This window comes from Petaurus breviceps, unplaced genomic scaffold (genome assembly GCF_028583685.1).
Source record: "Petaurus breviceps papuanus isolate PSGF00001 unplaced genomic scaffold, PetGlider_PUasm1.0 224, whole genome shotgun sequence".
Classification (NCBI taxonomy): domain Eukaryota; kingdom Metazoa; phylum Chordata; class Mammalia; order Diprotodontia; family Petauridae; genus Petaurus; species Petaurus breviceps.
The window spans coordinates 12,605,427-12,628,194 of NW_027185887.1; positions in this window are offsets into that span (position 1 = coordinate 12,605,427).

A 22,768-nucleotide genomic window follows, 5' to 3' on the forward strand; every position below is an offset into this window, starting at 1 on the left:
AAAAGTAGAGATAGAATCAAGATGTTGAAGATTTAAATTTGATTTAAAAACATTGATTGTTATTATGGTAGATGGTGTTTATCCTTTGTTTTGGAAGAGGACCAATGATGATGTCTTGACTTTGAATTGGATTTACAAGAGGCAGAGTTGCACAAAGTTGTTAGCCTCATTCAATCTTCCACAGTCATTGAAATCCAGTGGCAGGACAAAAGTCAAGATGACTGGCAATAGCCCAGGATGCACTAGATGACCGTGGAATCTTTTATTTTTGACTAAGCTCTCAGTATTTTATAGCACCTGATTCAGATAGATACACCTATATACATTTTTTTCACCACTACATTGCAATCCCCTTGAGGGCAGAGTCTGCCTTGTTTTTGTCTTTGTATTATCAGCACCCACCAGTGTTTTGCATGTAGTAAAAATTACTATTTACTTTGTAAATTGATTATTGTCTCAGGGATGGGGGAGGGGAGGGAGAGAGGGAAAGAATTGGGAACTCAAAAATTTTTTAAATGAATGTTAAAAACTGTTTTTCCATTGAATTGGAAAATTAAAATAACTTTTAAAAATACCAAATTCTTGGTGATTAATTAACTGATTTATTTTATATATACTTATATTGTAAATGTTATTTTTCCTTCTAAAATGTAATACCCCTGAGGGTAGGTATTTTTCATTTTTGTTCCTGTTTTATCAGAACCTGACACAAGTGCTTAGAACATAATGACACACACTTTTTGATTAATTGATTGATGTTTCAAGTATGTGTATTTTGGACTACATAGAGATTCTAATTTCTTCCCCCCCCCGCCCCCGCCACTTCTACCCCAAACATTTTGTCATTTGATACAACATCTTCCAATATGTCTGTGCCTCAAAACTTCATCCCTCTGTGACCCAACTAGAAACCCTTAACAATACAGGCTACCCTGTAATATCAGAGTTTAGAAAAGCACAGCCACAGTAGCCATAAGAGCACAAAAAGTTGCCATGTGTTTTGGAGCTATTATGAACATTTGGAGAGAAGCAATGCATAGTGGGGCTGGCAATCACTTCAGACTCCTTCTTTGATTTGAGGGTTGATTAAGGCAGTGGAGAATGAGAGTCAAAGCAACTTAATGGCCCTTTGCTGCTGTGGCTGGCCATCTCAGATCAGTTTTAAGTCTGCTTCAGTAGCTTCCATCACAGTGGGTACTAATTAGGACTGTGCTCCAAGGCCTCAACTGAAAGGACAAGAGGCAGATCTGTACTTTCACTCAGACTCTTTTGCTCTGGATCTGGGTAGTGAGGAGCGTGCCTGACTGCTACCAGTATTGACCTCTCCTTTGCTTAATCAGAGCAACTCAGTCTCTAAAGCTGTCAAACTGATGTCTTCCAAGATCATTATTTTACTTAATAGTAATAGAAAATGCTTGCAGGAACATAGTGTGACATTTTCCTCACTGCATGATCTGAAAGGCTGAGAAGCTTCATAAAGATAATGAACTTTGGGACTTGACAGAAAAAAAAAAAACATCCCTTTTTAGGGACGCAATAGTACAGGTTATATAACATGCATTCTGTCTCTCCCAGCTTTCAGTAAAGCAGTGGTTTAATAGCTCCCAAAGCTTTGGGATAGATTAGAAGTTTTGGACATTTAAGGAACTGTGGTGTTTTTGCATGTTGATATTTACTTTGACATTTAGAGGAGAAAAATGGCATGAAATATTTCTCTTCTGGCAGAATGAAAAGTAAAAATAAACTACTTTCCTAAAGATTACCCTCTTCAGTAGGTAGGTAGATTATTATTCCCATTTTCATATATGTAGAAACTGAGGCTCAGATTGACTCTCCAGGTTACAAGCAGCAAGTGTAAGAGTAGGAATTCAAGCCCATAACTCAGAACTTTTCACAAGAAGCCATTGCTTTTCCTAAAGAAAGGAAACTTCTGTGTGTATGTGTGTGTATGTGTGTGTGTTACCATATTGAGAGACCAGCATTACCTTCTGCCATGTCTTCATTTCCTATAACACCTGTTTGAATTTTTTTTCCTTTTCCTTCATGTTTTTTCCAGGGTCTCAGAAAATTCCATTAGCACTACATACACTACTTTCAGCTTGTTTTGGCATTGCATTACAAATGGTCACCTGCCTAGCTAGTGGTTCTAAAGTGGTTTAAATGAAGTAGAATCTCATAGGCTATCATAGTTGGTCCCTTCCTCACAAGAGAACAGGAAAAAAGACAGAGAAAATGTGAGACTGGCTTCCTGAGACTAAGGTTCTACATAGGTTGATATGTGAAATGGAATTTAGCTTCTGGATACTTTCTCAAGGTTTCAAGACAATCAAAAAGTCTCTTTCCTCATAAATCTACATATATTATATTTGTATCATGTAGACAGTTATTACTGTTGTCATCTTGACCAGGATTTCATTAGTATGAGGAGCTCTCAGAGAGGGATTTCCTTTACTGAGGCAGATATGAATCTTTCACTGAAGTTTATAACATTAGATAGTCTTCTGGAATCCCTGAGAGGGTAAGTTGTAGGTCACACCGGAGTTATTTTGCAGAAGTGGGATTTCAAACCAGTTCTGACTTCAGGTTTCTATCTATTATTCCATGATGCTCCCAATCCACTATGCCATGATATTTACTGTCCCTTCCCTTCTCATCTCCTCTCCTCTCCTGTCCTTTCTTTCCCCCTTCATCTTCTCTATTTTTAGTTGAGATCCTCTGTGGGAAGAAGACACAACAAATAGTCATCCCACATAAGACAATGAAACAGAGGAGCCATAGGGGGCAGAAATGACTCAGAATGAAGGCTGAGAGGAACCAGCATGAGTATTAGGCATCATGCCAGCATGAATAGTGCAGAAATTCTTGCATCAGGGAGGATGAGATGACTAGAACGAAAACTATATACTTATAAAAATCTGCATGTTGTGGTTTTGACTCTCTCTCTCTGTCTCTCTCAGAGTCAAATATAGGTAAATTTCTACTTTAAACTCCCTGCTTCTCTCTGAGGCTTGAGATGCTTTAGCTTTTTCCTACATGTTTATTTTCACTTTGAAGTCATTAAATATGTTAGCAAATGGGAATTCTAAGATAATGTATTTTAATATATATGTAGAGAAAACAATGAGAGGGAAGGAGAGAGAGAGAGAGAGACACACACACACAGAGAGTCAGAGAGACAGAGACAGAGAGAGACATCTTTTGTTTTAGAGATGATATATTATTTTCTCTCCAGCTTAGCTGTCCTGGGGCTAGGCTCTATACAGAGCTAAGAATGTTATGGTCTTAGACTTTAAAAGCCATTGTAAAATATCCAAGACCTATATACCTTTGGATTAATTTATTATTGGGTTAAAAAGAATCAGTGATCAAGGAACGACTCCTGATGGGGAAAATAAATGTCACTGCTTCAGTGAAAATGATTTGGGACTTCTCTGCTACATTTAAAGAAGCTAAGCTTTGGGTGGGTGATGTGAGATCGATGACTTTAGAGAATTCTATTGCCTACAAAGAAAGGTATAGCTGGTACAGCTGCCCAGGGCTAGTGGAATCACCTGAAACTAAGTGACACTCTATAGGAACACATCAAAGCTACCAGTGTCTAAACCCACTTATAAGCTTTCCTAGAGATGTATGTATATATGTAAATTTACTTTGTCTCTTTCTGTCTTTTTCAACATATGTGTTTATGTGGTTATATGTGTCTATTTCTCCATCTTCTCTTTATCATCTAATTATCATGATAATCTATCTGTATGTATGTATGTTTGTATATACATGTATATGCATGTTTATATATACAGATGCATAGCTATACAGTGTATATATACATATATGTCTATGATATCTATCTATCTACTGTGGATATATAGGATACACATATCCTATGAATAATGTATAGGATCTCTCTTTGTCTCTTTCTCTCTCTGTCTCTCTCTCTCTCTCACAGAATACTTTGCAGATATTCTTGTTGAATCATGGTTTCCTTCTCCCAATGGCATTGTACACACATCTTAAGTCAGCACATGAATTTGGCATTCTCCTGTCTTTTGTGACTAGAACAACAAAGAGAACTTTTCACTCACTGTGTAGAAGTTCCCCTCTTAGTCTGCCTTGGCATTTTGTTTATCCTCCTCCTTGATGTTGTCAGGAAAGGTCAGCTGCATTATATGCCAGTTATATAAAAAGTAGGTGACACTGGAGAAAATGTGTGGGTGCCCCCTCAAATTGTGGTTTTGAGATGATTTCTCTGAGTTTTTCACTAAGAGGAAAAAGGAGGAAGAGAAAAAGGAAGAATAGAGCAGCACGGGAAGGAGGAAGAAAGGGTGGAGCTCGATAATTTTCATAAATTAAGCTTATGAGAATCTACAAAAATAGAGGGAAATAGTAGGAGTCAGATGAACCTTACTTATTACTAACAAACAAGGAGGCCTGAGCACATATAGAAACATTTTTTATGTGTGTAGAAATACATCAAACTCAATTGAGAAGCAAGCAGAGATGGGGAGTGAGGGAGGAGGGGAGCAGGGTTAAGAGGGAAGATAATACCAGGGAGAGAGTAACTGCTAACAAAACAAACCTGGTTATCCTTAGGGGATATTAAGTGGGGGAGGAAAAGGGGAGAACTAGAACTGAGAGGTCATATTAGATTGCAATTAGATTACCTCTTATACAATGGGGAGCATCTGAACGAATTGTGATATGTCAATGTAATGGAATTCTTTTGCCATAAGAATACAGAATGAAGTAAGTAGAACGAAAAGAAGAATTTATGTTCTTACTCAAACATTCCAAAAAAAAAGCAACTTTGAAATACTTAAGAATTCTGATCAATGTATAAGCCACCATTATTCCAGAGGATAGATAATGAAGCATGTTATCCACTTCTTATAGAGAAGTGATGTACTAGAAGTATAGGATGAGAGAGGTGCTTTTGGACATGGCCAATGTATGTGGATTTGTTTTGGTTAACTGTACTAATTTGTTAAGACAGAGTGTGTGTGTGTGTGTGTGAGTCTGAGTGTGTGTGTGTGTGTGTGTGTGAGAAAGAGACAGAAAGAGACAGAGAGACAGAAAGAGAGGGGGGGAGAGGGAGAGGAGAGAGAGAGAGACAGAGAAAGAGAGAGAGAGAGAGAGAGAGAGAGAGAGAGAGAGAAGAGAGAGAGACAGAGAGACAGAGAGACAGAGAGACAGAGAGACAGAGAGAGAGAGATAGAGAGAGAGAGAGGGGTTTCTATTTTTTAATTGTAGGGGATATGCCCCTGGAGGTGATTATTGATAAGAGCAATGCCAAAAGAAAAGAAAGGGGAAAAAGAAAGCAGAGGGCATCGATGGAAGATTTATTTATTTATATTCATGGAATTACCAGAGAGTCTGACCGAGGAGAAATGAGAAATATTATAGGTTTCAGTGACTCAAGGAAGATAGCATCTTCAACGTATGAACAGCAGGGGATATGGATAGAGCAGGGCAGTTTGGTATGGGATTCCAGTCTGGAGCCAAGAAGAATGTAACTTTAAGAACATCGGCTCTACCATATCATTTTTTAATGTCTACAATAATACTTATTATTGAGTTGTGGAAATAGGAGATATTTTTAGAAAACTTGTTTGTTGATTAATTGATTGAGGAACACCATGAGGACTTGGAAAGCTGAAGAGCATTGTAAAGGAACCAGAGCAAGAAATAACCTAAGCAATAAACAGATAGTAGATAACAATAGGCATGCACAGTATATAGAGAGCTGAGAGGGATCAGAAAGGCCTGAGTTCAAATCATACTGGAAGATTTACTAGCTGTACAATCCTAGGCAAGTCACTAAACCTGCCTCAGCCTCATTATCCTCATCTGTAAGACTGATGGTCTCTCTGGTTCCTTCCAGATTGAAACCTATGATCCTCTCAGCTTTGCCCTTTAGCTGCAAGTGAGAAGCGCAAACAAAGGAGAAAGCATCAGAAGAAGAGGGAGATGAAGACATGTTTTACCACATTTACCACAAGTTCATCAACCACAAATCTGGTCAGGCCTGCTCTGTTAAGGGACTGAATATCTTTTCTGAGTGTTCTGGCAGCCTTGGTGGTTATATTGAAACTTGGGCTATACTTTGAAAACTAGCCTTAGTTGTTTGGAGGAAACCTAGAGCAAGTCATGTGGCGTCAGTCAGAGTGACTCACTTTCTGGCAGATCTGCCTCATGATAGTCTGAATGAATTTTCACCCTTGTTTTCTTTCTGGTGAATTGTGTGTTGTCCCAACAAACAGCCCACGTGGTAAACTATAAAACATCTTTTAAAAGATATAAACTCAAAATATTTCTAAAAACAAAGTAAACTATTGAAATCTGCAAACAAGCTTAAAAAACCAAAGTTGTCTCAGAAAAAGAGTTCATATGTTGAACATCCACAGAGTCAAAATAGATCCTTCCATATTTTTCATTGTATTGTCAATTTCATAGTCAGTAGGCAACAAGTCTTAGAACCTTCAATTTAATATATTCTAAACTCAAAAGACCCCCAAATCTAATGTCCAACTTGAACATCCCCATCATAGTAGGGAGATGGAAATATACTATGTTTTTGAGCTTAGATATCATTTCAAAAGCCAAATAGGGGAGAATGTCATGTTTTAGGTAAGTGAAATAAGATACATGATTTAACTGAAAATTTATTTCCTCAATTTTTTGCTAACATAGAGTCCACCGTCATATGATTTTTTTTCCTAATGTAAATCTCATTGTCTATTAATCACAGACTGGGAGAAGTTAATGATCATTTAATTATACAATGTTAGTTTTCAAAAAACTCTCAGAAAACAAATATTTTAGGTATATTTCTGCCACCATGTACTGTATCCATGTTGTCCAAGCAGTGAGGTATATCCAAAGGAGGTTCTCTGCCCAAGTTCACTAGGCCATCCCACCCTTATTAAAAATGTAACTCTTTATTAAAAGCAAATTATCATAAAACTAAAACAACCAATCATAAAGAATATATTTTAAAGTACATTTTAATAAAAAAACAATATTAACAGTACAAGTAATGTATCAGTCTGTAACTTTTTTTTATCCTAGTTAAATTTTATCCTGACTTTATAAATAGGCCTTGAGCGGAATGGTCCCTTATATCTTATCCTGAATTATTAGCTTAGTGTCAGAAGCTCTTCTGGGCTTGATTGTGACACAGGGATTCAGACAGCCCTTGTAACTTCTTTCATCCTTCTAGGTTTTGACTCAAGCTAATGGAATAAATTCTGCATTTTTCAGTTTGCATAATCTGAAAAAGCAACCCCCCCATTCATTTTTAAGTGTATTTAGCTCTCCGAGACTTTAACCCAAGTGAGGAAATAGAAGATGAAAGGAAAAAAATGCACCATATAAATACATAACAATGTCTTTCTGCTTAGAACATTAATGCCCTATGAAGTTTTGTTTTTTTCTCATCTGTAGCTCTGGGCCTTGTTTTCCTTCTGTGTAAAAGAAGGTGATTGTATTAAACGATCTCTGAAGTTTCTTCCAGTTCCATTCAGATTATATGCTTCTATAAGATGTTCCAACTTTATTTTTTATTTTCCCCTTTTCTATCAAAGTTGGTCTGCTAGGAGTGATTAGAAACTGGGTTACATATCTAAGAGCTCTTACTACTAGGTTCATAGGGTAATTCTAGAAGTAGGAGAAACTTCAGAGGCCATCCAATGCAATCTCCTCATTTTACAGATGCCAGTAACTCTGAGACTTAGGGACCTTTAAGTATCTCACCCAAAGAGTCTTACATAGAATGATCCTCAGAGTTGATATTTGAACCCAAATTAACTTGATACAGTGGAGTCAGTGTTCATTTCACTGAACCACATATTTCTAGATTCTGTTTTCTCATGAATAATAGCTGATTGATGAAAAAAAAACATTGTAAGTGAAATGTACCTAGTGCTATAGTTTGAAAGTAATGACAAACAACATACCTTGGTTTAGGACAATCTTCTTCCTCCTCCTCCTCTTCCCCCTCTTCTTTCTTGCTTTCCATAATCATCATCCATCATCATCATCATCATCATCATTTTCTTCTTCATCTTCTTCTTCTTCTCCTCCTCCTCTATTGTGAGTCTCTCTATGCTATAAGTGAAATAGACACTCAGGGTTCAGATTCTGCTAACAATTGCCATGGAATCTTTAATTTACTCTATTTCCAAACTGAGCTAGTTCATCCCTCTTTAGGTAGCTTGGTAGCCACCTGCATGCAGTGTTTACTGTATTGGTGCCAGACTTAGTTCAGGCACCTAGATTACAATACTGAAGCTTATAATTCACAAACTGAAATTTATCCATTAGTTTCAGACTTCTTAGTATAAAACAAAGTATAGGTAAACAAAAATAAATCTCAAACATGTGAGAACATCATTGAAAGGAATATAGCTCAACCTAATGTTGAACTACCTCGAGTTGGTAGTTTGCCTAGCATGTGGCAAATGTCAAAATATAGCTATGCCAGGGGGTGGAGCCAAGATGGCAGAGTAGAAGCACAAACTTGGTGTGATCTCTTGATCCAGTCATTTCCAATACATATAAAAAAATGACTCTAAACAATCTTTAGAGCTACAGAACCCACAAAGAGACAGAGAGAAACAAATCTCCTGCTGAAGGCAGCCTGGCAGGCTGACAGGAATGGTCTATCATGGTGTTCTGGGAGCTGCTGAATGCAGGCCCCTGTGAGCCATGGTTCCAGCCCAAGGGCAGCCCAGACCAATGGCAGCTGGAGCAGACTTCAGAAGAGTGAATCACCAGCAGCTGTGGCAGTCTCCAGACTTCTCAACCTATAAATGTCAAAGACAAAGTAAAAAGTCAGTGTGGAACACTGTTGGAATGGGGGGGTGGGAGAGGGAAGGATGAGCACAGTCTGGCCCCCGCCCCCAGGGTGAGAAGCAGCTGAGGCACAGTGGCTGTGCAGTCCTGCCACATGGCTACCTCAGGAGCTCTTGGTCTGCAGATTATAGGCGAACCAAAAGACAATTCAGAGGGTAATTGCTCTTGCTTTAACCTGCTTGGATCTGGATCAAGGGCTTGGGATGGTGGTCCTGGGGTGTGTGGACAGTGTGCCAGAGCTTGTGGGGGCTGGAGAGAGGGTGGTCTCCTAATAGGTCTGGTAGCTGTGAAAACCCCAGCAATTGGGGACAAAGCTCTCTCCATTCTGGAAGCAGAGTTCTACCATGGCAAAGAGCTCAAAAGGCAAGTAATTGACTGGCAAGATGAGCAAGCCCAGGAAATGTAATCAAACCATAGACTCCTTTTTTGGGGACAAAAAAGGATCAAGGCATGGAGTGGGAGGAAGATAGGAAAGTCAGAATTCCTGCCTCAAAAGCCTCTGAGAAAAATATGAATTGTTTATAGGCCATGGAGGAGCTCAAGAAGGATTTTGAAAATCAAGTAAGAAAAGTGGAGGAAAAATTGGGAAGAAGAATAAGAATGATGCAAGAAAATCATAAAAAGTAAGTCAACAGCCTGCTAAAGGAGACGCAAAAATACACTGAAGAGAATAACACCTTAAAAAATAGACTAACTCAAATGGCAAAAGAGGCCCAAAAAGCCAGTGAGGAGAAAAATGCCTTAAAAAGCTGAATTTGGCAGATGGAAAAGGAATTTCAAAAACTCACTGAAGAGAATAATTCCTTCAAAATTAGATTGGAGCAATTGGAAGCTAATGAATTTATGAGAAATCAGATAATATAAAACAGGTCCAAACAAAAGAAAAATAAAAGGCAACGTGAAATATCTCATTGGAAAAACCACTGACCTGGAAAATAGATCCAGGAGAGATAATTTTAAAATTATTGGACTACCTGAAAGCCATGATCAAAAAAGAGCCCAGATACAATCTTTCAATAAATTATCAAGCAAAATTGCCCTGATATTCTAGAACCATAGGGCGAAATAGAAATTGAAAGAATTCACTGATAGCCTCTTAAAAAATATCCCAAAAAGAAAACTCCCAGGAATATTATAGCCAAATTTCAGAGTTCCCAGGTCAAGGAGAAAATACTGCAATCAGTCAAGAAGAAACAATTTGAATATTGTGGAAACACAATCAGGATAACACATGACCTAGCAGCTTCTACATTAAGGGATCTAAGGCCTTGCAATATGATATTCTGGAGGTTAAAGGAGCTAGGGATTAAAACCAAGAATCACCTACCCAGCAAAAGTTAGTATAATGTTTTAGGGAAAAATATGGTCATTCAATGAAATAGAGAACTTTCAAGCATTCTTCATGAAAAAAGCAGAGTTGAATAGAAAATTTGACATTCAAATACAAGAAGCAAGAGAAGCATAACAAGGTAAACAGGGAAAATAAATTTTCCTCCTGAGCTCTCTGAAGACTGCTTCTGTGAATAACTTTAAGGATCTAATCACAAAATATAACTAACTCTCAATTTATTCAACAATAAACTAAAACAAAACAGTCAAGAAACTAAAGCACAACATCCACAATTTAACATAACTTATTACTAAGGTGGTCACATAGTCTTAAACAAAACATATCATTCAGTAACTCACAATCTCCTCAATCCGTATAGAGTACACAAGTAAAGTCCTCCTTCACTTGAGGCTGACTTCCAATCATTCTTTAGACAATCATCCTTAAGGTGTAGTCATCCTTATTAGATGGGGTATCAGAAAATACAAGCACCATCCACCCCTGGGTCACAGTAAGTTACAATATCAGCAGTCAACACTGTGCACCCAATTAAAACCCTCTTTCATCTTAACTCTGGCTGACTTCCAAACTCCACAGCTCCTCTTCCATAGGTTGTCTGCTCCCAGCTCTTGCCTGGATTCATATGCAGGCAGCTCTCTGCTCCAGGTCTATATTGCAGCTCATAAGGACTGCTCCACTCCAAGCTCTTCACAGTTTCTGTTTCTAGGAAAGCAAAGCTTAATGAGTTACAACAATATTTACACACATTACTGGAAATATCATTCCAATTCACTTTTTGTCTGAGAAACCAATGCAGAACAACAGACAGGGCTTCTGTCTGAGAAATCAACACTAACAGACAGAGCATCGACATCTCAACCATTATCCCTCAGTTCTGTTTGGTCCCAGATGGTGCTTGAGTTTTTATCTACTCTGCTACATCCTCTTCCACCCTTCCTGTTCTGCCCTTCCTGTCCCACTCTTTTGGCAAGTTCCTCCCACTGTGGGCTCCATGTGATGATATTAGTCCTGTTAAGGGCAGGAAAGTTCTCCAAACTCCCTTAGGCATATTAACAGCAACACAATGCATACTGTTTCCAACAAAGACTTGACACAATTAAAGACAAGGCTCAAAGGCACTCAAAGGCACAGCACTTGAATAGCTGACACAGGCAGCAAAGTACTATTTTGCTTGCCATTACAACTTCCCTCCAAAATTTAAAGTATTCTGTGATATACTTGCAAAGTCTCTTAGATACCCTGAAACACTACTGTATTTTGGGTACCAACTGTTCTAGAAGAAGAACTTTCATCACTGCAGGTCTTCCTTCAGAGCTTGGTGTTCATCAAGGATGTTGAGGTTTGACCCACAGAAAATTCATGTTCAGGGTCAATTCTAAGAGTTTGGGGGCACTGTGGCTGCTATTAGGTAGTAATACAAATTAAGTAATAGTAGATATTACACCTTCAGGAAAATCTCACACTGAGGAATTATATATTCTTAAAAAGTTGTATCTGGGCAGTGAGACTCATCTCATAATTTGCTTGTGAATGTAGTGCTTGAGATAAATTGGGGAATATATGGGAATAATCAGATGGAGGGCTGGGAAATATCTCCTAGAAATTTACTGGAAGTCAATCACATTTATAGCTTCTTTATAGGCTCTGTTTGATTTTATCTGGCATGAAGCATAGCATTTGGTATAAAATAGTTTGTATAAAGTTAGTACAGCTAATTTTCATGGTGAATCTGTATGTATATCTATATATGTGTTTAAGAATGGTGGTCGAATATTTTGTGGGAGGAGAAAGAGAAGAGGAATGACATTCATTTGCTACTTTTTTGGCTTTTTTAATCATGAAATGTCACTGGGTAAATAAAGTAATCAGCTAAGAGTCAGTATAGGATAAAAGGATCACATATTTGCTGCTTATGAGCCAATCATAGATTAAGTTGATATGGAAAATATCACAGCCTTCTTTTCTCTCACTAATCTGTGCTTAACAGGACTCGTTTATCTTTGGACCACTTGTTAGGAAACATGACTTCTTTGTTAACAGAATGAAAGTCAAGAACACACTATAAGGTGTAAGTAGGTCTAGGGTGAAATATAACCTGAAGGACACAGGGGTCATAATTCTGTGCCCAGAGTCCCATAACAACTCTTCAATCAGCTCCACTGCCAGTGTGAGAAACATATTATCCCCTGCACTCTAACTTGATACATGATCCTGAGGGATCAAAAATTTCTGAAGATTAATGAGTTGCTAATGACCTAGTTGCCTCTCTATTGAGGTAGTATGGTAATAACAGTCAAATGAACTAAAATGGGAAAAATCTCTAAACATGCAATAGCCATGTTTATATGTTCATATTATGTGACATTTATTACAAGGGGAAAAAAGAAAATATTAAAATTGAACCACATAATTTTTAGTGAATCAATTGAATTTCTCACTATCTTTCAGGAAAAGTAAGGAGAGATTGTAGGAAAATAGTTGTCTCTTTCTTTGATAGAATAGTGCAGAGTTCTTCAAGATGGAGGAGAAAATGTATATTTAAAAAAAATCCAGTCTTTTTATGACCCACGGATGGTTCAGTAACTAACAGTGACCCCTTGAGTCATTGTACTTTTGATATTGTAACAGAAAACATATATATTCTCTATTTCAAGCATTTTATTCTTTGCTGTAAGGCATTTGAAATTGGATTTGGGGGAAAACTGTGATCTTCTTTCCATTATTATAAAATAAATTCTTGGAAAGCTTGAGGGGGTCTACCAGCAACTGTTAATGAGGCTTTATTAACCAAGGATGCTACTCCCATGGAATGATAGCATAGTAAAATAGATATACTGTTAGAATTACTTATTTTTGCTGTATGGAAACATTGGCCTTGATGTGGTCCAAGGGACGTGAAAGAACTCTTCATTGCTAGGTCAAAAGTTCAAGTCGGAGACAGAGGAAGAAACTTTTTTGCCTTTCTTTGTGTTCATAGCTCTAAGCACGGTACCTATCACATAGAGTGTGGGACGCTGTGATTGCTATTAGGTATTGATATGAATTAAGCAATAGTAGATATCGCACCCATGGGAAAATCTCACACTGAACAATTATATATCCTTAAAAAGCTGGGCCTGGGCAGTGTCTCATAATTGTTTGTTCACTGACTTAGTTAACCCTGAATAATATTATGATATACCTTGCTATAAACAAACAAAAACAATTTTAGGTGAGGTTTCTAGCTGATGACACCCACAGAACTTTGGCAACTAGATCGTGCAAAGTTCAAAAGTGTCTAGATTGGCTTGGGATTGAGAGGAAAGTGCAGAAATGACAAAGATGCTCACCGGTGTCAAATTTAGGAGAAGTAGGGGAGACAAAGAGAAGATAAAATGGAATTAACACAGGACAAGATGGCATCAACAGAGGGAAAGCCTGCTTCAGTAGTTCTGGTTTCTACACTGAGATTTCAATAGCAAAGCTACACCTCTGGGCCAGAGAAAACTCTTGAGGCATGTGCTGAGACATAAGAAGCTGGAGGTATAGCCAGAACAAAGCAGCCTGCAGCAAGGAAAATCAACCAGAGGTGCAATCAACATCCAAATCCAGATGCCTAGTGGCTGTCCTTGAAGAGGAGCCAGAGACCAACTGAGTTGACCTAGTTTCTGAGGTCCCCAACTGACTTGGCTTTGACCCTTTGGGAGGCTATGAATAGAAAAGCAAATGGGGGAATACTTAGGCCATGAGTGGCAAAGTATTATGAATGTTTGCTGATACTAGCATTGGAAATATTTGCTCACTGCCATTGGAAGTAACTGATAGGGAACAGCTAAATCTAGGTATCTTAGCTTTGTCTAAGAAATTCTGGGGTTGGAGTGTGCCTGTAGTTACTTAAGGGTCATTAAGTCTGAAAGAAATCATGGATATATGGTCCACATGGTGGTTCTATCCATACATATTTGGTATTACTCCCTTGTAAAATTATTTCTTTGATCATGAATAAAGAAAATATATAAAGTTAAACCATATTTTTGCACCTTCCATTATGCTATTATTCATATGACTCCATTATGCTATTATGTTCACATAATTAGGGTTCATTTGAAATATAGAAGATCAGGGAGGAGAATTGGGTTTTCCTCATATTCCAACTGGGTAAATTCACATTCCCCATGGCCACCAGAGCAGGTGGGGGTGAGGATGTAGGGAATTGGCTCTTAAAATGGAAGCTACAAAATTTTGGTAATTTATTGTAATTAGTTTCCTTTGTAATCATATGAATTTTATGTTATACATTTTAAAATATTATTCCGAGAAGGGTTCCTTAGGCTTCCCCAAATTGTCAAAGGGGCCTATGACACAAAAAAAGGTCAAGAACCCCTGTTCCAGACTACAGAGGTAAGCAGCTTCCCATAAAAGAATAGAACTGGAGATAAGGGTAGTAGTTCTCTAATAAAGGTAGAGACTGTCATTTTCTCCAAGTGTGCCTGGAGTTGAGTAGATTGTACAGTGACCAAAATGAACACCATATTGCCAGCACCTGGGAGCTCTTAATTGAAAAAAGATTCAGGAAACTGAGAAGAGTGACCTCTAGTGGTTAAAATACATTGTGTTATTTAATTCTTTGATTCTTCTTGGTTGTGGACTAAGAGCAGAAAACTCAAATGGAGGATAAATAAGAGCAGAAACTTATGAGAGTGGGAGGCAAGTGAGGAAGTAGAGCAGGAGGTTATAAATGTAGTAGGATCATGGAATGAGGGGAGTGTGCTTGGCCCATCTACTCATACCTCCCACCTTAGATATGCAGGATTATTGAAGTTACTTGGGATCTGCCTATGAATTTGTAGCACCAACACAATATTCACAGCACCTACAGTGACTATGAATATGCCAGCATAGTGTCCAATTGCAAAATATAAGACTCTCCTTATAGAAGACAGAAGCAAAACATTTATTCAGATACTAGAAAACTAAATCCCAAAACTAGAAAGCTGAGTCTATCATAGTAGTAAAGAAGTCAATACACCATAGCCTTCTCATAAAGCAACACTCACAAGCCTATCTTTCTTCCTGGGTGCATCCTTCCCCCCTGCTTTGACCCCTAGGTTCCTGTGGGCTATGCTCTACCCTTCAGCCAACTCCTCCCACCACAGGCTCCTTGTTATTACATTCAGCCTATTAGGGGGCAGGAAAGATCTTCAAATCAAGGAAGGTATTCAAATTCTCTCAGACTTATTAAGCGGCAGGGAAGATCTTCAAATTACCATTACAGAATTTTGCCTGGGAGCATAAGATGGAGCAAGAGAACAGGAGAGCTGGAGGAAGGGGATGATCTATAGAATAGAAAGTAAAAAGAAGAAGGAGCTACGAGTTAAGGAGACAGAGTGAGCAAGACCCAACTGAGGAATAAAGTATGGACTCTTGAAGGTTGTTGAACTGTTCCCCTCCTTGGTAAGAATTCAGTTGAATTGTAATGCACAAGAATAATCCAGAGAGTGGTTCTGGTGTCAGAGTTCACTCAGACAAAGGAATTGTGGGGATTCTATATCACCCTGAAACCCTCTTCCCATTTTATGCAGGACATTGCCTTTGGGGTGACTAGCCTAGGTCAGAAGTAGTTGGAGACACCACTGGAGTTCTACAGGGAGAATCTGAGACATGTCTGACTTCAGGCTAATTGGCTGAAGAGCATGTCAGGTGTTATCTGCTGGGAACTGTACATTACAGCTCCCAGCAGAGATGTGTGAAGGATTAAAAACAGCTGGATTTCAGGCTGGAGAGAAAGTGTGGTGACTCACAGTTCAAATTCTGCCCTGACTCTAACAGAATTCTTACCAGCCTCCCAGGAGCCAGCCTAAACCTTTTAAGAAACAATTCCACAGTGATAAATAAGCCACTATTGGAGAGGGGGATGATTATTTGCAGTCTTTCTAGGAAGGACTTGAACTGGTAACCAATTTGGATTCAGGGATTTTTTTTTCCTTCCCTTTAAATATCATTTATTCTGTGAATTGCACATTACTGAAATGAATAGGAGACCCCACTGGGACTTAATTAGAGAAGTTTGAACTGGGAAGTGACAGTATCCATGCTGTTTTGCAATGGTGTGCTAGCCCTTGTTCCTGTCTCTGGTAGCGGCACAATTAATATCCTGTATCTAGTTTTAATAGAGGCAGTAACTCTAGTAAGGCACATTATTGCTTCTTGGCCCAAAGAGAAATGTTCATGTATTTCTCTTCTTGCTGTTATCTGTCAAACAGATTGGCTTCATCTGTGCCCTGAGACATTACACATTCAGGGAAGCAGTTGTTTCCATATGTCTTGTGGGAAAGCTATCATTTTTCAAAAAGGCACGAGGTTCAGGGAACCTTTTTAGGGATCGCTTTCCCTCTGCACATATTAGGTGGCAGCCATTACCACATTCGCAGTCCATACTACTAATATGGGAAATGGAGTTTCTATATCCTACAAGTTTATATTTATTTCTTTGGGAGACGGAGCTGTAAAACTGTTTCCTGATGTACAACAGCTGCAAAACATCTGTCCAATCACCAAAAGAGAACATAGCCAAGATCTAAGGGGAAAAATGGTTAAAGGAAAGCTACTAGGAGCCAAATGGCCATTTGAAGAATAAATTAATAATATGAATCTGAGACTCATATCTTTGGTTTATTCACCAAGGGTGTCAGATGTTATAGGCAAGGCGTTAACCTTTTTTGTTCATTTAATGTGTGCTAGCTGTGCTTCTGCTGCCGATAAAAATTTAATAGCCCTAAGATGCAGGTTTATATGGTTGATTGTTGGCTGTGACCTTGAGTCGGGAGCATGATGTTGTAAACGGAGACCTGGATTTAGAATGAGAAAGATATAAATTTGAATTTTGCTTCAGATGTGTATTAACTATGTGACCCTGGACAAGTCACTTAACCTTAGTTTCCATATCTGTAAAATGGAGATAATAATAACACCCACTTCTTACTTGTGAGAATTAAAACAATAACACCCATTTCTCACTTCTAAGAATTAAATACATAAATATGTATACACATACATATACAAATATGTACATGTGTATACATAAATACATACATGGAGGTATGTGTATTTATATGATATACACATGCATATATGTATATATATATACACACCTGTGTATAGTGATGTATAGGTCTTAAAGTGTTATTTAAATGTAATTTGTCAATCTCACCACCATCATGATAATTTTCCACATCCAAAAATATTAAGTATTCCAAACTGAGTTAAGCAAAGTGGGGTACTAGAGAAGGTATTGGAAAGCAAGGTATAAAGTCGGGTTTTGGTTTTCAACTCTGTCATCTCTGAATATTTTAAAATGTTTTTTTCCTAAACCTCTTCAATAATACAGAAAATTGATAAATTAAAGTATCTTCTCTGAATATTCAGCCAGTGGGAATTGCACTTCCCATGATCTCTCTTAAATATCAGCAAACAACATTCTCATGACCAAACTATGCTGATTCTAGGAAACCAAAGAGGGTCTTATAAGTGAAAGACATGATGTTCAATGACTGCTCAGGGTCATCCAATACCCTGAGAACTCAAGAGGAACAAGAAGCTCCCAGGAACATCCAACCATTCCAGAAAGATACTTATTTCAAGAAAGTATGATTTCATTAGCTTGGGCTTTTCCTCTGCCTGCACAGATGGCGGCCCCTCCATGTCTTTAGCCAACAGCCTTTGTGAGTTGCTGTGGCCAAAAATATCCATCACCTGCTGGCCTTCCTTCTGGTGATTAATGTATTTGAGTTCAGTTAGACTGGTCCTCATATGACAGACACACTCTCCTTTCACCCGGTTCATATTTAAAGCTTGGGTAATTTTGTAGGATCTGCCAATGCCTGCACTCTGCTGGCAAAACTTTGGAGAACCCAGCCACATGCATGCTGCGAAGAAGTGTTGGAGATCTAGAAAGATATTTTCTTTTCAATAAATAAACTGCTCTACGTTTATCTCAGTTACTTGCATCAGACCTCATATTTACACAAGATCCATCTACAATAATCTTATAATGAAAAAGGCACTGTGGCCTGGGTAGGTCAGGGAAACTTAGTGCTAGTCACTGACTAGGTGTGTTATTTTGGACAAAAAGCAATCTCTCTGAATTTTACTTTCCTTGTTTATGAAATAGTGGGTACTATTGTGTCTCTCTGAAGAACTTTGGAATCAATTGAGTGACATGGGAGATATTGGCACAGGACTGCCCAGTATGGCATGCCTGCATCAAAGAAGGCACTGTTCTCTATAAGCAAAGCAGAATTGCAGTAGTACAAAAGATGCCCAAATTTAGACATTGCTATTCCAAATGTTCACATAGACTATCAGTGCCCAACCTGTGGTAGAGCCTTCTGAGCACATGTTGATCTGATCAACCATAGTCAAATACCCTGTAACTTGACAAAAACATAGTGTTGTCATTTTATTCATTTTTAAAAATGGATAACAAACCAGTCTCTGATAAAGGCCTCATTTCTAAAATATATATAGAGAGAACTGAGTCAGATTGACAAGAATACAAGTCATTCTCCAGCTGATAAATGGTCAAAGGATGTGAACAGACAGTTTTCAGAAGAAGAAGTTAAAGCTGTGTATAGTTATATGAAAAAAATGCTCTACATCACTATTGGTTAGAGAGATGCAAATCAAAACAACTCTGAGGTACCACATCACACCTATGAGATTGGTTAACAGGCAAAACAGGAAAATGATAAATGTTGGAGAAGATGTGGGAAAATCAGAACACTAATTCATTGTTGGCGGAGCTGTGAGCTGATCCGACCACTCTGGGGAGCAATTTGGAACTATAACCAAAGGGCCATAAAAATGTGCATATCCTTCGACCCAGCAATACCACTTCTAGGGCTGTATCCCTAAGAGATTACAAAAATGGGAAATGGATGCACATGTACAGAAATATTTATAGTAGCTCTTTTTGTGGTGGTAAAGTACTGGAAATTGAGGTAATGCCCATCATTGTGGAATAGCTAAACAAGTTGTGGCATATGAATGCAATGGAATACTACTGTGCTATAAGAAATGATGAACATATAGCTATAGAGAATCATATATAAACTTTATTGTAGTCTTCTTGGGGGAGATTAGGGGAGAGGAAAAAGAACAAATTAAAAAAGTGTACAGCAGAGAACAAAAGAAATCTTAGAAGAAAGCAAAGACGGATAATTCTCAACACAATGTGTATTATTTATCACAAAGGCTTTCTTAGAAGTGAAAATTTATTTTTCATAGATTAAAAAATAAATAAAATAGTAAAAAACAACAATACAAATATGTAAAGATAAAAAAGAAATGAGGAATAGATGGACTTCAGAGAAATCTGGAAAGACTTATATGTACTGATGTTGAGTGAGGGGAGCAAAAGCAGGCGAACATTGAATACAGTAACAGTCATAGTGTGCAAGAACTGATTTTGATAGACTTAGCCTTCTCAGCAGTGCAAGGACCTAAAACAATTCTAAAGAACACATAATGGATAATTCCAGCCACACCCAGAGAAAGAGCTATGGAGTCAGAATGAAGAATGAAGCAGACTCTTTTCTTTTTAGTTGTGTTTTGCTTTTTTCTTTCTCACATTTTTTCCCCATTCATTATAATGCTTCTATGCAACAGTGAAAATGTGTTTAAAAGGAAGAAGTAGAGCCCATATCATATTGCAAGCCATCCTGGGGAGGGAGGAAGTGAATGTTGAAAACTAAAAATAAATAATTTAATATTTTAAAAAAATGAACAACAGCCAATTGAAGGTCACCAGACATTTCTATCCTCCACTATCTCCTGAAGTCTGTCCAAGTTCATGTTCATTGTTTCCATGATACTATGTATCCATCTCATCCTCTGTCATCCCCCTTTCCTTTTGCCTTCAATCTTTCCCAATATCAGGATCTTTCCCAATGAATCCTATCTTCTCATTATGAGGTCAAGGAATTTATGCTCCAGGTTCAGGACTTAGATTTTCAAATAGTCTGAATTAATTTCTTTAAGTATTGACTGATTTGATCTCCTGTCTAAGGGGTCCCAAAAGTGTTCAGTAATATAATTTGAAACATCAATTCTGTGGCACTCAGCTTTCCTTATAGTACAGCTCTCATAGCCATATGTTGCCACTGGAAAAAAACCATAGCTTTGATTATATGGACCTTTGTTAGCAAGGTGGTGCCTCTACTTTTTAGTATGCTGTCAAGATTTGCCACAGTTTTCCTTCCAAGGTGTAAGCATCTTTTAATTTCATGGCTACAGTTACTATCTGCAGTGATCTTCGGGGTATATTAACTGAGGTGTTGTGATGTGAAGTGATTTGCCAAAAATGACTTCTGCCTTCCCTCTGAGATGACCTCCCTTTTCTCCTGTTTATGCACAATGGTTTATATGTTGTCTCTCATTAGACTGTGAGATCCTTGAGATCAGGCACTGTCTTCCCTTGTATCCCTGGGATTTAGTGCAGGGTCAAGAGCATAGCAGATGCTTAATACTTGTTGACTTGACCTTGAACTGAGAGTCAAGAGTTGAACATGGCCATGAGAAAACATATCCAGTTCTCTTTCCAGTGCACTATGCTACTGAATAAAGTGCTTTGTGTTGGCAAAATGGTACCAAGACCAGTAAAAATTTCTTGCTTGGGGAAAATAGGGGCAAGATTTGAGGCCAGCATATATTCCTTTATATTCATTGATATTGTCTGTCTTTAGAACAGGTAATTACCTAGAAAGGCTAATAACACTGAATGTCAGGGCTACTTGCCCTGGCAGCATATGCTCACATTGTTTTGTTTATTGATTATCCAGGATTGATTTTATGTAAAATTCAGTTGGAAATTCCTAGTTTGGTTTAGGGTAGACTGTTTGATGTATTGTTGTTCACTTGTTTCAGTTGTATCTCACTCTTCATGACTCCATTTGAGGTTTTCTTGGTAAACATGCACTGGTTTTCCATTTCCTTCTCCAGTTCCTTTTACAAATGAGGAAACTGGGGCAAACAGGATTAAAAGACTTTCTCAGGATCAAACAGCTAGTAAGTATCTAGGACTAGATTTAAACTCAGGAAGATGTCTTCCTGAGTCCCAATTTTAGATATACTTAGCACCACTGTAATTTCCTACTTCTAGTAAGATACACATCCTTCCTTGACAATCTTCCTTGATTTTCCTCTTGAGGGGAGATTATTTTTCCAAGTATGGTTTATTTCTTTGCATTCCCCTCCTCATTCTGTTTTGCTTTCCCTAAGACTTTTACCCTACATAGTTGTCGGTAATTCAACTTTTCTTTAATGAATTCACAAGTGAATCAATTGGTTTCCATTGTCTTACTGAGAATTCATTCCTCTCCCTTGCCTATTGCTAAGGATGAGTTCAAAATCTATACATTAGACATGAAGTAAATGGTGCTTCTTAAAGGCCTGAAATATTGTAAATTATTTTGAACAAAAACCAAACCTGCAGATTATTTTCAGATAAACTACTCTAGAACTATACCTCACACACCTTTTACTAATGAGACTGATATTTTGAATACACATATAAGGGATAGACTTTAGGTCTATCCATATGAAATTCTGTTGTTATAGATTCACCTCCAAATTCTGGTCTCTCATAATTTTTTTTTAATTCTGCCTCCATTTTTTACTGCAGTGCTTCTAAACTATGGGTTGCAATCCATATTGGGTTGCAAAATGGAATGTGAGGGTTGCAAAAAATAAAAAGGTTTCTGAATGCAAAATACTAAAAATTAATCCAAATTCAAATGTGTAATGAATTCTAGTTATTTCTGACAGTGTTTGCCCATGTTGTATTGGGTGACTTTGCTGCAGCCTTGCTTCTGAACAAAATTTCAATCCACTCTGAAAAATATTGAAAATGCACAACATCCTGCAGTATCCAATATTTCAACAAGATTTAATTCTTTGTGAAAAAATAAACAAGCACATTCATCTCATTAGCATGCAAATTTCCTTTAAACTTTAATAAATGGTAAAATTACATGCACAGTAGCAACTGTGACCATTTCCAGAATTATCAACACATAGATTCGAAGGACAAAATGAGAGGTCAGTGCAGTCTGGACTTTGGGATCCAGTAAGGGGGAGTGCATGGCTTTTCCCCCTGGGGTGAGAAGCTGCTGAGATTCCTGCACAGCCAGCCAGCACCACGTAGCAGCTTCAGCTACTGGCCTGCAGAGTGTAGGGGGACCAAGCAACAGTCTGAGGGGTAACCGCTCTTGCTTCTTGGATCTGGATTGCAGTCTAAGGTAGAGGTCCTGGGGTGTGTGGCCAGCTTGCCAGAGTGTGTGGAGGCCTCAGGGAGGACACCCATCTAATACCTCCACCAGCTGAGAAAACCCCAGCATTTGGGACAAAAGCTCCCCTATCTGGTGGCAGAGTCCTACTGTGACAAAAAGCCCAGGGGTCAAGTGACTGAAGGGCAACATGACCAGACAAAGGAAACAAAGCAGACAGAAGATTCCAACATTACACTCCTATTTTGGGGACAAAAAGGAGCAAAGCATGGAACAGGAGGAAGACAGTGAAGTCAGAATTCCT